The 16,659-nt window shown below is 50.6% G+C and overlaps 1 long non-coding RNA gene across 2 annotated transcripts; it reads left to right on the forward strand.

The window, feature by feature from the left end:
* Positions 1-12,745: 12,745 nt before the first annotated feature.
* Positions 12,746-16,229, forward strand: LOC311152491. 2 transcript variants are annotated; one of them, XR_014616073.1, is made up of 3 exons: positions 12,746-13,857; positions 13,992-15,822; positions 16,013-16,229. It is a non-coding gene; the product is annotated as an uncharacterized lncRNA (long non-coding RNA). The 2 variants fall into 2 exon arrangements; XR_014616074.1 differs by having other exon boundaries at positions 13,995-15,822.
* Positions 16,230-16,659: the final 430 nt, after the last annotated feature.

Raw genomic sequence — 16,659 nt, forward strand, 5'->3', positions numbered from 1 at the left:
TGGCCCCTGTTCTGCTGAGATCCTGCATTTGATGTTTGGTTGTCTTCAATGTAGCTGACTAAGAAGAAACAGCAGGAATTTCTTGAACAACAGTGGCAGCAGGAATTTCCTAGATGCCGAGACTGCCTTCTTTTCTCCCTGACACGGACTGGCATCCCCAGATGTCTGAGAGATAAGTAAAGGGCTGTGGCCCACAGAGCGGGGGATGCAAGTGGGGTGCTGGGTAGGGACCCACCAGGAGGGGATTTTGAGTCCACTTTGGAGCTGGAGGTGTCCATGAAGCGGCTCCTAAGGCCACCTAAGAGGAAAGTCTCACTTTTGATGACAGAGCTGAGGTGCGCAGGGCAGAGCAGTCCGGTGTGTGTTTGGTGTCACTTGTCTATCGTGCCTTCTGTGTTGTTTGGGTATTCCGTGTCTTTTACCTTAGTCCTTTGAAGGGCCTATCAGAAACCCTGGCATTCTTGGCATCTGTGATCTGCATTTGTTATCCTGGCACCAATGCCTTAGAACTTTTGACTCGGGAGCTCAGACTGGCATCAGAATCTCTTCTTTCTTTAGAAGCATCCATTCCCACGTCTTTTCAGGTTCTTGTTCTGAGCTGCATGGACAGCTGCACCCTGCAAGGATCCCTTATGGCTACTTAGGACTAGTAAGAATCTGAGGACAGGTAGAGGATTCTGACAGTAGAGAGGATTCTGACTGTAGATTCCTCAGGCATCCATCTTTTCAGTTCTTGGAATAAGTCATTTGGTTAGCATCTTTTTCCAGGGTTCTCTGAGCCTCATCAGCCCACCATCAGTCTCACCTCGGTCATGTCAGTTAGCTTTCTCTCAGTCCTTGCAGTCCTTTTCCTTGCCAAGAGGTTTCTGTCCCTGTTGTGTCCCCGTTGTCTGTCATGTCCTGTCCTGTGTCACCGGTGTCTGCACAGGTTTGTGCTGGAGCTGCTCTGCCCTGCTGCATCGCCTGGTGTAGTAGGAGGCATCCCAGGGACTTGAAATTTGTCATGTGGGGTGTAATTGGACTCTAGATGGGACTTGTAGATGGACGCAAGATGTGTGGAGCTCTTATGTTATCCTGCAATATTTTGACTGTTTTCTTCTCTGTATTTTCAGCTTATATGGAATAAATCTGTTCCAGAGGGCACCATCCCGGGCGAGGGGGTTACCCTGAGCAGGTCTGTCATTGTTTGTCTCTGCAGGGCGAGTATAAATGGTGACTGTGTTACAGCACTGTTCTTTGTCTTTGTTTTTAGGAGGTAAATCTGGATACCAGCACTAAGGGTGAGCTGGGCAAGGTGACTAGTGTACAGAAGTAGTTGTTATTGCTCCAGTCTCACTTTCTGGTACAACTCTAAGCATCCATTCTCATTTGTGCCCTTCAGGCAATCCCTTTGGAGTGTGCCAGACTTCTTCACTAATCGGCCGATGGACCATGTTTGCTGCCCCGTGAGCCCTGTGGACGTATTAGAGGACTCGGTGATGAAACCTCTGCCATTTGTGTTCAAAGGTGTCACGCAGGTAGCCTTTGGCAATGGCCGAGGAGTTGTGGTGAGTCGGGGAGGAGGAGCGAGGGTGCACTCAGGTTCCAGCAGTGCCACATCACCTTGTCTCCCCTTAACCCAGGTGCACCCTGCCACAATGGTGTCGGTCTGACAGCGTGCCTGAAGCATGCGGCCGGAGGAGCCGGGCATTCTCAGGAGAATGGTGACTATCAGAATTGTTGGGTTTTGGCCACTGTGCTGCTGAGGTTGTGCATTGATGTTTGGTTTCGTTTCTCTTGGCAGACTGAGAGACAATAGCCTGGTGTCAGCAGGAACTTCTCAGATGGTCGAGGTGGCCTTCTTGTGCACCTGACACAGACTGGCATGCCCAGCTGTCTGAGAGATAAGTAGAGGGCTGCGACCCACAGAGGGGATGAAAGTGGGGTGCTGGGTAGGGACCCACCAGGAGGGGATTTTGATTTGTCTTTGAAGATGGGGGTGTCCATGAAGTGGCCCCATGGGCCACCTAAAAGGAAATTCTCACTTTTGATGACAGAGCTGAGGTGCGCAGGGCAGAGCAGTCCGGTGTGTGTGTTGTGTCACTTGTCTATCGTGCATTCTGTGGTGTTTGGGTATTTAATGTCCTTTACCTTAGGTCTTTGAGGGGCCTATCAGAAACCCTGGCATCATTCATAGCATCTGTGTACTCTGTGTTCCTTGGCCTGGCACAAATGCCATAGAACTTTTAACTCAGGAGCTCAGACTGGCATCAGAATCTCTTCTCTCTTTAGAAGCGTCCGCTCCCATGTCTTTTCAGGTTCTTGTTCTGAGCTGCATGGACAGCTGCACACTACAAGGATCTGTTATGGCTGCTTAGGACTTGTAAGAATCTGAGGATTGGTAGAGGATTCTGACACTAGAGAGGATTCTGACTGTAGATTTCTTGGGCATCCATCTTTGCAGTTCTTGGAATAAGACATTTGGTTAGCATCTTCTTCCTCCAGGGTTCTCTGAGCCTCATCAGCCCACCATCGGTCTCACCTCGGTCACCTCATTTTGCATTCTCTCAGTCCTTGCAGTCATTCTTCTTGCCAAGAGATTTCTGTCTGTGTTGTGTCCCCATTGTCTGTCATGTCCTGTTGTGTGTCACGGGTGTCTGCCCAGGTTTGTGCCGGAGCTGCTCTGCCCTGCTGCCAGGCCTGGCAGAATAGGATAAGTCCTGGGACTTGCAATTTGTAGTGTGGGGTGTAGTTGGTAAATAGATGGGATTTGTAGATGGTCTCAAGATGTCTGGAGCTCTTAAGTTATCCTGCAACACTTGGACTATTGTTCTCACTTTTTTTTCAGATTCATATGGAATAAATCTGTTCCACAGGGCTCCATACCGGGTGAGGAGGTTTCCCCGAACAGGTCAGTCACTGTTAGTCTCTGCAGGGCGAGTGCAAAGTGGCATTCTCTTACGGCACTGTTCTTTGTCTTTCTTTTTAGGAAGTCAAGGTAGGTATCAGCAGTCAAGGTGAGCATTGAGTAGTGTACAGAAGCAGTTGTTATTGCTGAAATCTCACTTTGTGTTGCGACTCTAAGCCTCCGTTCCTGTTTGTGCGCTTTAGGCAATTGACTCGGTGTGTGTCCAGCCCCCGTCACCAAGAGGCCGATGCACAGCTTTTCCTGCACATGTGAGCCCTGTGGAAGTATTACAGGCCTCTGTGATGAGGAAGCCTTTAAATTTTCTATTTCATGGTCCATCCTGGTAGCCCCGAGGAATGTCCGAGGGGTTGTGGTGTGTCAGGGAGGTAGGGACTAGGAGCGCGGGTCCCTCCGTTTTCAGCAATGCCACATCACCTTGTCTCCCCTTAACCCAGGCAGACCCCTCAACAATGGCATTGGCCTCCGAGCCCGGCCGAAGCGTGCGGCCGGAGGAGCCGGGCATACTTAGGAGAGGGGTGAGTGGCAGACTTGTTGGGCTTTGGCCAATGAGCTGCTAAGCTTGTGCCCTGATGTTTGGTTTTCTTTCTCTTGGCAGAGTAAGAGGCAGTGGCCTGGAGACAGCAGGGACTTCCCAGATGGCGAGGCCGCTTTCTTTTGCACCGGGCATGGATTGCCATGCCCAGCTGTCCGAGAGATAAGTACAGGGCTGTGGCGTGCGGTAAGAGATGAAAGCGGGGTGCTGGGTTGGGAGTCACCGGGAGAGGTTTTTGAGTCTGCTTTGGAGTCAGGGATGTCCAAGCAGTGGCCCCTTAGGCCCCATCAGTTGTTGCTTTTGATCATAGTTCTGAGGTGTGCAGGGCAGAGCAGTCCCGGTGTGTGTGGTGTCACTTGTCCATCGTGCATTATATGTGTCTGGGTATATTATGTGTTTTACCTTAGCTCTTTGAGGGGCCTATCAAAAACCTTGGTACCGTTCTTAGCATCTGTGATCTCTGTGTTCCTTGGCCTGGCACCCATGACATAGAATTTTTGACTCGGGAGCTCAGGCAGGCATCAAATTTCATCTCTCTTTAGAAGCATCCAGTCATATGGCATTTCAGGTCTTGTTCTGAGCTGTATGGGCAGCTGCACCCTGCAAGGATCCATTATGGCTGCTTAGGACTTGTAAGAATCTGAGGACAGGTAGAGGATTCTGACAGTAGGATTCTTGGGCATCCATCTTTGCATTTCTTGGAATCAATCCTTCTGTTAGCATCTTCTTCCTCCAGGGTTCTCTGAGCCTCATCAGCCCACCATCGGTCTCACCTCGGTCATCTCATTTTGCATTCTCTCAGTCCTTGCAGTCACTCTTCTTGACAAGAGGTTTCTGTCTGTGTTGTGTCCCCATTGTCTGTCATGTCCTGTCCTGTGTCACGGGTGTCTGCACAGGTTTGTGCCGGAGCTGCTCTGCCCTGCTGCCAGGCTTGTTGTAATAGGAAAAGTCCTGGGGCCTTGAAATTTGTAATGTGGGGTGTAGTTGGACTTGAGTTGGTATTCCTAGATGGACACAAGATGTTTGGAGCTCTGAAGTTATCCTGCAGACCTTTGACTTTTGTCATAACTTTTTTTCAGGTGCAGAAGGATAAGATCTGTGCCAGAGGACATCAATCTGGGTGAGGGGTTTCCCCTGAGGAGGTCAGTCCCTGTTTGAGTTTGCAGGGGGTAGTAAAGTGTGACTGTTCCAGCACTGATCTTTGTCTTTCTTTTTAGGAAGTAAATCTGGTGCCACTTGGCCTGGTGGAGAAGGTGTGACAAAGGTTTAGCCCAGAGCCAAGGCACCATTGGCCGTGGCCATAGGGCTCCGGCTGGCTCAGCGTGGGGACAGAGACAACCTGCACCTTTACAAACCTGTTTGTTATTTAAAGGGCCTCTATTAGCCTTCGCTAGCAGAATTAAGCATCTTCACTTTCAAAACTCCTGTACACAGACCCCTAGCATCTACTGTGGCCTGGAGGGCTTCTAGCATGGGAGAGGAAAGAATCTGCATCCTGCGCCATCCGTGCTCTTACTTGATGTGGAAATGGTAATGATATTATTGAGGCGTGTCCTCAGAGCGTTGCCTATTGCCTTGCCATTCGTGAAGCCCGAGGCTGGCTTGTCCTAGCTTAGCTTTGTGATGTGGAGGAGCTGAACTGCCAAGTGATAAGGATTAGGTATTCTCTGTGGAGTGACATCGTGTAAAATTTCTGTCCCAGAAATTCTGTCATTATGGCAGCGGGGGAGGGAAATCCTCTCTTCACAGGTGCCAATTCATCTGTGAAACTCATCCTGGCAGGACAGCATGAAGACTGAAGGTGTAAGAAAATGTGGAGTCACATGGATAATCTGACAGGAGCATCCAATGCACGAGTTTTGCTTTTTGCTTGGATTTAAACTCAGAAGTTGTAAGGAATTTGGGAATGAGATGGAATATTTCAGAAGAAGAGGAAGTAGGAGGAGAAGTTGATGTTCTTACAGTTTGTAGGAACTGGTTTTTTCCTTCTTGAGAATGGGATTGTTGCCCTTTGCATGGGCAAAGCCACTCCAGATGTTCCAGCTGGGAAAAGAGTTAGGGAACTCTTTTCAAACGTAGTCCTGGAGGTACTGAGCAGCTTGGCTTGGTAATACTGTGGGGAAACAGAAGAATATCCGTTTAGATTTTTCTCTCTTCCACAGCTGCTTCTGTGTTCCTGACTTCCATTTGTACTGGGGACACGTGGCTTGGAGCACAGGAGCTGGATTTAGCCTCCCCGTGTCAGGTGGGTGCAGGTTGCGAATTACGGGGTGACTTGGAAACTCGGAAACAAAGGGAAGAAACAGGTATGTCTTTTGGCAAAAAAAAAAAAAAAAAGCCTACATCGGGGCAATAATTCAGGGGACTGAGATCATGGTGAGCCCTGAAAGCCTCCTGAGCTGTTCTCATACAGACCTACCTTGTTTGGTCACAAAAATCAGTATTTCATTACTGTGTGCAAACTTGGGGGGAAGATTTTATTCAACATCTCTCAGAGGGACATGAAAGCTCCACTTTCCCTTTTCTTGAACAGCTTGAGAGCGTACTACTCATGTAATATTTAATTCAGGCATTTTTATCTTTTTGGAGAGCAAGACAGACTGTTTGTGCATGTCTGTGCGTTTAGTATCCACCCTCTCTCTAATACAAGACGGGAAAAAAATCCTGGAGAGCTTCCTACAATGGGGTGTAAGTGCGAAGAAGGAGGAGACAGAGGAAGACTGGACTAAGCAATCAGGACAGTCTTCTTGGGTACCAAAAGCTTGAATGGCACTTCAAGACATTTACATCAGACCTGGTTCATTTTTATTACCCTTTTTATATTAAAAAACAACCAAACAAATAAAACCCTGATCCATCCCTGCTGCTGCTGTTGCCACATGCAACACAAACCCATCTTCCCTCTGCCTGGAACAGGTGAGAAATGGAACTAAACCCCAAAGGATTTTCTGCTCAGTGATTATAGGTGAGTTTGATTGGGAACTGTCTGAGAAATCTGATACATTGTTCTTCAATGTGGCTGTGAGGGAAGTTGAGCGTGCCAGTCCAGATCTGCAAACAGGCAGTGCCAGCCAAACAGGCAGTGCCCATTGCTTGTGGTATGTATGGAATTTGGGGGGGGGGGGGTTTCCATAAAATCAGGATGCAAATGAAGGAATTGCTTGTACATGTACATATTCTTATCCTACAGGAGCCCTCAGCTCTGTCCCGAGAGTTAAGTTAAACTGACATTTCTTTAAAAACCCGCAAGCCTTTTGGAGGTTGCAGTTTGTGTCACGTTAGAATTCCTAGGGGCTGCCGTCAGGAAATGTGTGAGCCGAGTCCAGCCGGGCTGGGCCGAACCGAGCTGAGCTCTGCGGAATGGCCGAATGTGGCCGAGTGTAGCCGATAATGGCCCTTGAAGAGCCGAATGCAGCCGAGAGTAGCCGATAATGGCTGAATGTGGCAGAAGTGTCACCGACCCGAGCCGAGCTCCGCCCAGCGCACCGTCCCGGGAAGGCCGGGGCGGGCTCGGGGTGCAGCCGGGGCTGTGTGAGGCTTCCCCGCCTGTCCCTCTGTCTCCCCCTCCTTCCTCCTCCCCGTATTCGCCTTCTCTCGCTCCCTTTCCCCCGTTTCCCTCTCCCCCCACAAACCCGGCTCCTTCCTGTCCTGTCCCTACCGCGCTACGCCCCTCTGTTCCCCCTCTCCCCCTCCTCTGTCCACCCTCCCTCTACTCCCCTCGCGAGCTTTCCCTTCCTCTCCTGCTTTCCTCCACAGCCCGACCTCCCCCCCTGCCCTTTCTCATCCCCTGCTATCGCCCCTCTCTCCCCATCCCCCCGGGGCTCGGGGTGCCGGAGAATAAAGCCCCGAGGGCGGGAGCCCGGCGCCCCTCGGCCCCTGCAGGAGTCACCGCACGGGGCCGGAGGCTCTCGGCGGATCCCCCCGTGCCGGTCAGACACCCCGCCCGATGCCGCCGGACCCGCGGCTTTCCTGACATCACGCTGAGAGAGGCCCCCGCTCTGTGCCGTGCCGTGCGGTCGCCGCCGTCTGTGCCACTGCCTCTCTCTGCCCCTGGGCCGTGACAGCGGGGCTGGGGAGGAACCTCAACCCTTCTGGGGGCTGCCCCCCCTTTCTTGTTGCAGCAGAATCCCTTTTTGGGGGGGATGTACGTGTGGAAGGGGCTTGAAGGACGCGCTGCGCTGCTGTCCCGGGCAGTTGGACTCGTTCTGTGCCTTCTTTAGGGGTGAGGATAAGGGGGGGTGAAGACTCGGGGCTCTGATGCCATTTGGGGCACCCCAAGGTCCCTAGGAGAGCGAGCCGCACTGCGGTGGGTGGCGAACGAGGGGGTCATGCTGGCTGCCCCCCCCCAGAGGGACCCAAAGCTGCCACCAAATTCACAGGGAGGGGTGGGTGTAGAATGCTAAAACCTGTCAGGTTATTCGTTTTTATGGAATAGGAAGTCGTCTCTAAAATCATTTGGGAAGAAGCCCTCTCTCTCTCCACTCTCTATCCAGCAATGTAGGAAACTCTGACAAGAGATGGGTAGTAGTTTTGGAAACATTGCCGTAGCGTTTTTATCTAGGAATGGACCTGAAACCGTAAGAACAGCTGCAAAGGCTGAAGGGAATAGAAAGGGCTCTCGGGCAACTTTTGCCTCCGTTCTCTGCCAGTCCTGAAATCGTGTGACAGTCCCGGAAGAGGCGCTTGTCATCCAGAATGCCAAACCCAAGACCTGTGAAATCCTAGCTGTGCCTTGTGTTTCATGTGGTTTTCTTGCTTCATATATATGTCATCACAGAAAGCGAGGAAAGAAGAAATGTGACTGGTTCCCACTGTTCCTGTGCCAAGGCCTTTTTTAAAGGCTGGTGTCCTTATAATCTCTTTTTCCACTCCGGGCTTGACTTTTCCCCTCCTTTTTCGAGGTCTGCTGCATTGGGTGTCCTAAGGAGGGCTGGTTTCCTCAGCAGGGGTCTTAGGAGGTGGCGCCGATTCTGCTTTTTCTGAAGGTTTATCAACGTGTGCTACCTGAATGACAGTTTTCTCCACTGGAAAGCTTTCCATCAATGCCATCGGCGCACGTACGTGTTTTAAACGTGTAACCAGACGGACTAAGAAAAGCCAACACGCGTAGCAGATTTATGTTTGCTGTGGGTCAGTGAGAAGCGGGCTGTGTGCCGGACGGGGAGAGGCGCTGTTGGAGGGTGGCACCAGTGCCAGGTGTGAGGATGATGAGGGGCCGGCCCGTGCCGGGGGCTGTTTTAGGGGGAGGGTTTGCCTCAGCTCCCTTCTGTGTGGAGCTGCTGAGTCGAGGGGTTTATGGGGGCTCCCGGGGCTGTCTCATGGAAGGACGGTGAGAGCTTCTCGCAGGGTCTGGGGGAACACCAGGATCCGCACGTGGATGCTGGAGCGTTGCCTAAAGGAGGTGCCGAGGGACGAATGTTTGTGGCGGGAAGCAGCATCCGAACGGGTGAGCCCGTGTGGATTTGGAGCGGGGACTTTTGTCCTTTCCCTTTTCAATTTCATCTTGCCAATCCCTCCCCGGTCCCTTCAGGAAAGAAAAATGGAGCTTATGAGGAGAAAAGAAATGAAGGAGAGGGAAGCAGCTACTCTTCTATTATTGTCTGTGTTTGAGCTGGGAGGGAGATCGCCCTTCACTTGTGGTTTTAAGGGTGTTGATTGAAGGCAAACCTGGCTTTTCCAGGCTGTTAGGGGTACCACAGGGGTGACAGGGAATCCCTGCGTTCTATTTTAAGGGGAATGGGGAAAATATTGTTGTCGTATTATGGGATTGATTTGAAGGTTGCCACCCCATTTTCATCATCCTAAGGTTTAAATGGAGGGGGCAGCCCTGTTGTCCCTCCTTTTAAAGGGTTTGAACTGAGGTCAAAATCCCCCTTTCTCCACAATTTGAAGGATTTCATTTAAGGAAGGCCCCTTCTTTTCTGCTATTATCGGGGATGAAATTGAAGGGGAGAACACGTTTATTTGCCCTTGGTGAAGTGAGGTGAGCCCCGCCTGCGGGTCAGTTTCGGGGTCCAATTGCAGGAAGCTGCAGCTGTCGCAGCGTTCGCAGGGTTGAAATGGGGCCGTGCCGCCGCATTTGAGGGCGCTTCTTGTGCCCGTGGCCCGGCCCGGAACGTCGCCGCTCAGGAGCCCTGCCGGCAGCGGCCGGGCACTTGCTGAGGCGGCCGGGGAATTTGGCGCGGCCGGGCTGCCGCGGGAGCGCCAGAGCCGCGCCGGTGCGGGCCGTGCGGAGCCGAGGGGAGCTCGGGCGGGCGGGCGGGCGGGAGAGGCGGCACGGGCGCTGCGCTGGCCCGGCCGGTGCCGGCCGCTCTGCCCGCCGCGGGCGCGGGGCTCGGGCGCCGCCGGGGCGCGCAGGGCCCGGTGCCGGCCCCGGCGGGCGGGGGTCTCCGGGGCGGCGGCGCCCCTGCGTGCCGGAGGAGCCGCCGGAGGAGCCGCTTTCCTGCCGGGAGCCGCGCTCCGTCCGGTGCTGGGAGCGCGGGCTTCGATTGCGGAAAGGTCTTTGGTGTCGTGGGTTTGAGGTGGGTTTTAGCGATCTATTGTATCGTTTGGTTCTGTTTGCAGTTGGCGTGTGCCGAGGGATACGGTGTTCTTCCTGACCGTGATTGTTCTCGCTTCAGGCGGTGATGATAAGGGGTTGTTCTTTATGGAGTTTTGTTGTCGGGTTTATTTTTTTTTTTTGCCGGGGTACGCAATGGTTTTAAAGGTGCGCAGTGGTTGTTATGGATCGTAGTCTGAAGTAGAGGTTCGGTTTTAAGTTCTGTTGTGGTGGCTTTTATTGGCGTGAGTGTGTAGTGTTGGTTTTGGTGGGTTTGAGGTGGGTGTAGTTAATAGCAGCGGGGTTTTAAAAATATTTGTAATAGCGTTTTTGTTTATTATCATGCAGGGCTTTTACTTATGTGGTCTGTTTTGATTGGCGTGTCTGGTTTATTGTTACGGGTAATCTGGGAGATATTGTTTATGGTTACGTTTCTCTTTAGGCTTTGTGTTTATTTCTAGGTGGTGTTTTTATTTTGATAAATTGAGGCTCTGTGGGTTTATTCAGTTAGGAATAATTTTTTTGTTGCAAAATCAAGTTTATTTCTTTTGGGGGCTTTTTTTGTTTGTTTTGTCCTGTTGTTTTTTTTGTTTGATGCATTTGGTTGTTTTTTATTAGTTTTATTTTTGGGAACGTGGGTATTTATATGGTGGGTCTTTTTAGGCAGCTTTTTAATTTGAGTAGTTATTTTTTATTCTTTAGCGTTCCAGGGTTTTTTATATCGTTAATGAGTTCAGTTTTTAAAGTTATTTTTATAGGGTGTTGTTTATTCTTTGAGTTAGTGTAGAGCTAGAGTTTTAGTTATTTTTTTTAGTAACGGTCAGGGTGAGTGGTACGGTTTGGAGTTTGGTAAGGTGGTTTGATTCTTTTTTAGTAGTTTTTGTGGTTTGCTGTGTGTGTTTCTCTAGGGCTTTCTTTTATATTGGTTCTATTTTTGTGTTGGGATAAGAATTGTTAGTGAAAAGAGCATGGTGTTGCGATTTTTTTTTTTAGGCAGTTGGTTGTCTGGTGGAGGTATCTTGATGCGTTTGGACGATACTGGTGGGAATTCGATGCTGTTTTGTCACCTTATTTAGGACTTGGATTTAAATGTAAAATTATAAGTATAACGATAATTAAAAAAAACAAATGTATGTATAGAAATGGGAATAAAAACCTGAAATTTTAAATATAGGCCAAATATGTAAAAATAAAACATGTAACGAAAATCGTATTATATATATGAATAAGTGACAATATTTTTTAATACGTAGGATTTATTATGTTTATAGAAACATATAAATATAGATTACAAATATAAACGAAATCTCAAATCAAAATATAAATCTAGAAATGTGTTACAAATATATGCAAGCATATATTAAAAATCTTAATAAATTGAAAAGAATAAAAATCGGTACAATACGCAATACAAGTAATACTGTATAAATCTTAGTAGAATATATTATAGGAAATATATAGATAAGTATATAAATATAGTACATCAATGTTAGCCTTTTTAGATATAACAAATTATAAATATAAATATGAAAAATAGAGATTATAAAATATTTTGAAGTAGTTTAAATTAAGGAGTTTCTAAAGTTATTACTTGGCAATAGGCAGGGTTTTGATTATATAAATATAAACACAGATAGTATAAAGGTAGAAATTTAAGTATAGAAATAAAAATGCATAATGCTATATATAAAAATTAAAAATATAAGAAAAAACGTTGTAGCCATAGATAGGATACATATTATTAATGTTAAAGTTATTTTTGGCATTTTATCTATATTATATGTAATTTTAAATATTGGACATCGATAGTCTCTATAAATATAAATGTGAATATAATAATACAATGTATAAATATAAAAATATTACAATATATTTAAAAAGAAGGCTTTTTTTGAGTTTTTTTGTTAGAGATGGGCTTTTGTTTTAAATAATAGATTTATTATAGGAATATACATCTAAATGTAGAAATATACAATCAATATTTCAGGATATTTGTAAAACCACAAAAATTAAATTAATATAAATAATAGGAATAGACGTAATATATTTTATAAATTACAGAACACATCCGTATCCGTTATAAAGATGCATGTGAATATAAAGATGAAAAATATAAATATTAAATGTATTTAAATATGGTTTTGAATAAAGCGGGCTTGTTTGGCCCTTGTTGGGTTATAGGCAGGTTTTTGGCGTTTATTCCGGAGGAGTTTTTGGCGGGGCTCCGCCCTGTTCTTTTTCGCCGCCTTCCCTGCCCGCAGCCCCGAGGCGCGCGGCGGCCCCCGGCTGGGGTGGGCGGCAGTGCTGCCGCCCTGTGGGCAGAGCGCGGTACTGCAGCGGCGCAGCGGCAGGCAGCCGCGAGGCCGCCATGTTGGGAGTGGCGCGTCGCGGGTGTCGCGGACTCGCTCGACCTTGTCAAGGTGGCGGCGAAAACGCGCGGGCAAATCGAAGGCCCCCGGTCCGTCTAACCGAACTGCCTGTACGGAAACCCGACGCCACGGCGGCGCCGGTGGGATTTTCTGCGGCGTTTCGAGTGCCCCGGACGCGGGCTGTGCGGTCAGCGGCGCGGCGGGCGGGCGTATTTCGGCGGGTCTCTGACAGGCAGCAGGGTAAACGCCTATCTCTGCCGGGGTCCTTTCGCAGCCGTCGGCTTGGGGACGGCGTGTCGCGGACGCGCTTGACCTTCTCGAGATGGGGGGCGGAAATGGCAGTCTCCGGTAAGTCTGCTGCCTCGGGGACAGGCAGCGGTACCGCAGGCACCCCCCCGCCCCGAGCCAGCGCCCTGCCCCTCGCCGCTGGGTGCCGGGGAAGGCGGAGGGGCGGCGGGAGCGAGCGGCGGGCGGGTCGGTGTCTGTGAGGGGAGGGGTGACGGGCATTCCGGAGCGCAAAGGGACGCCGCGGCTGAGAAGAATGGCGGGGCGGGGCCGGTTTCGGCGGGCGGCGGAGGCGCGGTCGCAGCGCTCCGCGGGCCGGGGGCTGCGGGCGGGGGCGGGCGGGCGAGCGGCGTCGGAACAGGGCTGCGGCCCCCGAGCCCCGTGCGCGCCCCGCTCCGGGCGGTGGAAGCGACCGCGTGCCCGAAAATCCCGCCGGGGCGGCGCAGGAGGCGGAGCGGGGTCCCGGCGCTGCCCGCCCTTTGTGCCGCCAGCTTGGGAAGGTGAGGCGAGTCGCCCGTCCCGTCCCGCCGCCTCCCTGTGCCGGTGAACTTGCGTGTGGCTTGGCAGGTCCGTGCCGGTTGCCGCGTCCTCGGTGGGCAGAGGGCTCTGGCCTTGGCCGGATGGGCTGGTGAGTACTGGATCAGTGGGGATGTGCTTTTATGTATTTAGTGACCTTTACAGATTTATTCCCCAGGTTTTTTGAGTTCGTAGAATGATGGAATCATTCAGGTTGGAAGGGTCTCAACAGATCACCTCGTTCCAAGGCTGCTGCCGTGGGCAGGGACGTCTTTGCCTAGGCCAGCTTGCTCAGAGCCTCATCCCAGAGCACCAATGGACACTGAGAGGCGTGGGGCAGGCACAGCATCTCCGAGCAGCCTGTGCCAGCCAGGTGCCAGAGGAGGAAGAAAGCCTTTCCCAGCCGGAGCAGAGGCCGCCGCAGCTCCGTGTAGCCTTGTGTCACCGGGTGTGTGAGACGGAAAGGCCCTTGCCACGGAGGGATAGCAGCACGGAGAGATCTTTTTCGGGTAAAGCAGAGCAATGGAACGCCACAGTAGCCTTCAGTTCTTCCAGCAGGTTTGGGAACGAGTTGAAGGAGGGGAGCGGAGCTGGCCGGGCGCCTGCCAGCTCTGCAGGCAGTGGGACGGAGAAGCTGCACTGATCTGTCTTCTTGCCTGAGTCTTTAGAAATGAGGCACTTTTCTGCAGCTCCTTTTCAAGCGTTACACGTAAGTTCCCCCTAGAAGTCCGAAGGGAGCTGTTTTCTTAGCAGAAGGAAGTCAGGAAGAGGCAAGGCAGGCAAAGACATCAGATAAGCCTGGGTCAAAAACTTGGCTAACCTATTTCTCCCCCTTCCTCCCAGCAGCCGGTTTTGGAGCGCTCTGCAGAGATCTGCGATGGAGGAAAAGCAGAGCCGGTCACTGAGAAGTGACGGGTGAGCTGCGGTGAGGACTGCTGCTCCCCCTGCCTTGGTGCGGGACCTCCTGAGCTCCCCTTCCCGTGGTGGCGGCGTTTCTCCTCTCATCCAGCCAAGCCAGACACCTCCGAGGTCACGAGCGGGGAAGGTTTAAGTTCCGAGATCTCCCCGGTAAGAAGCGACAGGACCAGAGGAAATGGCCTCAAGCTGCAGCAGGGAAGGCTCAGGTTGGATTCGAGGAACAATTCCTTCACTGACAGGGTGGTCAGGCACGGGAGCAGGCTGGGCGGGGAAGCCCCCATCCCCGGAGACATTTAAAGGATGTCAAGATGTGGTGTTTAGGGACCTGATTTGGGAGGGGCTCGGCAGTGCCGGGGCAGCAGCTGGGCTGGATGACCTCAGAGGGCTTTTCCAACCTGAAGGATCCTATGGTTCTGGAAAGCCTTGACTCCCCTGGCTCTACCACAGCCTCTGGATGCTGACAGAGTGAGGCTGGTCATAGGCCTTGGAGGTCCCTGTCCCCCAGGAAGGGGACAAGCCAGTGTCACCTGCGGGGAGGGTCTCCTCCTCAGAGAGCAGTCAGTGGCTCCATCCCTGCCCGGGGCTCTGTGTGCAGCCTCAGGGTGGACACCTGCCCTCAGGTTTCCCTCCGGGCATCCGGGAAGAGAACCGGGTCCGTCCGTGTGACAGCTCCAGGGCTTGCAGGCTTTGGGACTTTGCAGGTGTGTGCCTCGTGACAAGGTGGCAGGGACGTGGCACTGCCTGGCAACGCCCCCGGCCTCGGATCCTTGCTGCTTTCTTCCTTATCCCATAGGGATTTACCAGCAATCCTGTGTCTTTTCTTTAAAACCGTCCTTGGGATAGCTCAAAGAGAGGGTAATTGGTCATTTCAAAGCCTACGTGTTTTACCTGTTGGCACTCAAGAGAAAAGACAAAAAGCTGCTTTGCATCCTTCTGCCTGGGAGTCACTGTGACACGGGGAGGTGAGGAGGGGGCTGGCCCGGGTCAGTCTCTGCTGAGCCTCAGCCCTGGCTGCTCCTGCTTCCAGGGTGAACCCAAAAGCTGTCATGATCAAAAGAGCAGGCAGCCCTTCTGTCCTGAGTCACAGGGGCCATTTCTTCCTAAGTGACTCGAGACGGGAAATCATTCTTGGATTGTCAAAAGAAAGAAAGAAAAAAAAAAAGCCGTACGTCCGTTTATAAGTGTGTCTATATACACATACATTTCCTTCAATGAAGGAGAAAATCTCAGAAATATCATGTCACGTCTGGCTTCCTAGAGAAGACCCTTAACTCTGGGCTTCTGCAAGCAAATGTCTGTGCATTTCTAGGACCATTTCCCTTCTTTTTGTGCCTCCCACAGTAATCCTCTCCCCTTCCCCATGGCAAGAGGAGTTTGGTGATTTTGCTGCCCTGCTCTCTCCGGGGTGTCGCAGGCTGTGTGGCAGGGAGTGAAGCCTTTGTCGCTGCTCATCAGACCTTTTCCTACAGAATTCTACCAGCAGGGATAAAATTAGATTAGACTTGTGTTACTGAGCTGTCAAGTGGAGCAGGTAACATTAGGAAAGGGTTGTTTCTGAGCTGCTGTTCAGTAGAACGTGTTTCCCCTTTCCAGCACAATGCCCCCACCCAGGAAGGGATTTTTTGTGGGTCAGCCAGATGTGCTGCTGCCTCCCACTGAGGCTCTGAGATGGAGCTGAGTTTGCATTCCAGTGCATCGGAACAGAGGGTCATCAGAAGTTTTCTCAGCTGCCTAAGGCACAGCCCCGTGGAATCGAGTGAGCCTGAGCCTCCTGCATGCTTGCTGTGAGCCTTGAGATGAGTGTGCACCGTTGCAGGCTTGCAATTTCTTGAAGCGCACTAAGGGAACCAGCTCTGGGTTGGGAGGGAGGGAGGGAGGGAGGGAGGGAGGGAGGGAAATGCTCTGTATAACACGTGCCAGTTGGTCTGTGAAACTCATCCTGGCAGGACAGCATGAAGACTGGAAGTGTAAGAAGACACGGAGTGACACGGAGAATCTGACAGGAGCATCCAGAGGACAAGTGCACGAGTTTTGCTTTTTGCTTGGATTCAAACTCGGAAGTTGTAAGGAATTTTGGAAGGAGATGGGACGTTTCAGAAGAAGAGGAAGGAGGAGAAGTTGTTGTTACAGCCCTGGCAACATCTTTTGTTCTAGCTAATAGAAGAAAAAATAAAAAAGAAAAAAAACTGTGGGTTTTTTTTTTCCTTCAATAATATATTCATTGGTGGTGTATGCTGTGTTATTTTCTATTTTGGTATTATGAACTCTGTGCAATTTGTTTTTTGAGTCAAGCTGACTCTGTGGATGGCTTGGTTTGTATTTGAGGTAGGATTAATTTCAGTAGGTTTCTGTAATAGACTTCTGGTACGTATTACTGGGATTTTGGTGTTGTTGATTGCGTGTGTAAACGTAGAAATTTGGTAGGGCTGGCTCGGGTGCTGGAGTTTTGGGTGGTAATTGATTAGATGGCTTTTGTTAGATGCAGTTTTTAATTTTTGAAAGGTTTTTTTTTACTGTAGCGGTTTTAGGGTGGATTTTAAGAAATGACTGTATTGTTTTATGTTGTTTCTGCTTGGTGTATGCTAAGGGCCAT

The sequence above is a fragment of the Fringilla coelebs genome (assembly GCF_963513975.1).
Source record: "Fringilla coelebs genome assembly, chromosome: 3".
In the NCBI taxonomy this organism is placed as follows: Eukaryota; Metazoa; Chordata; class Aves; order Passeriformes; family Fringillidae; genus Fringilla; species Fringilla coelebs.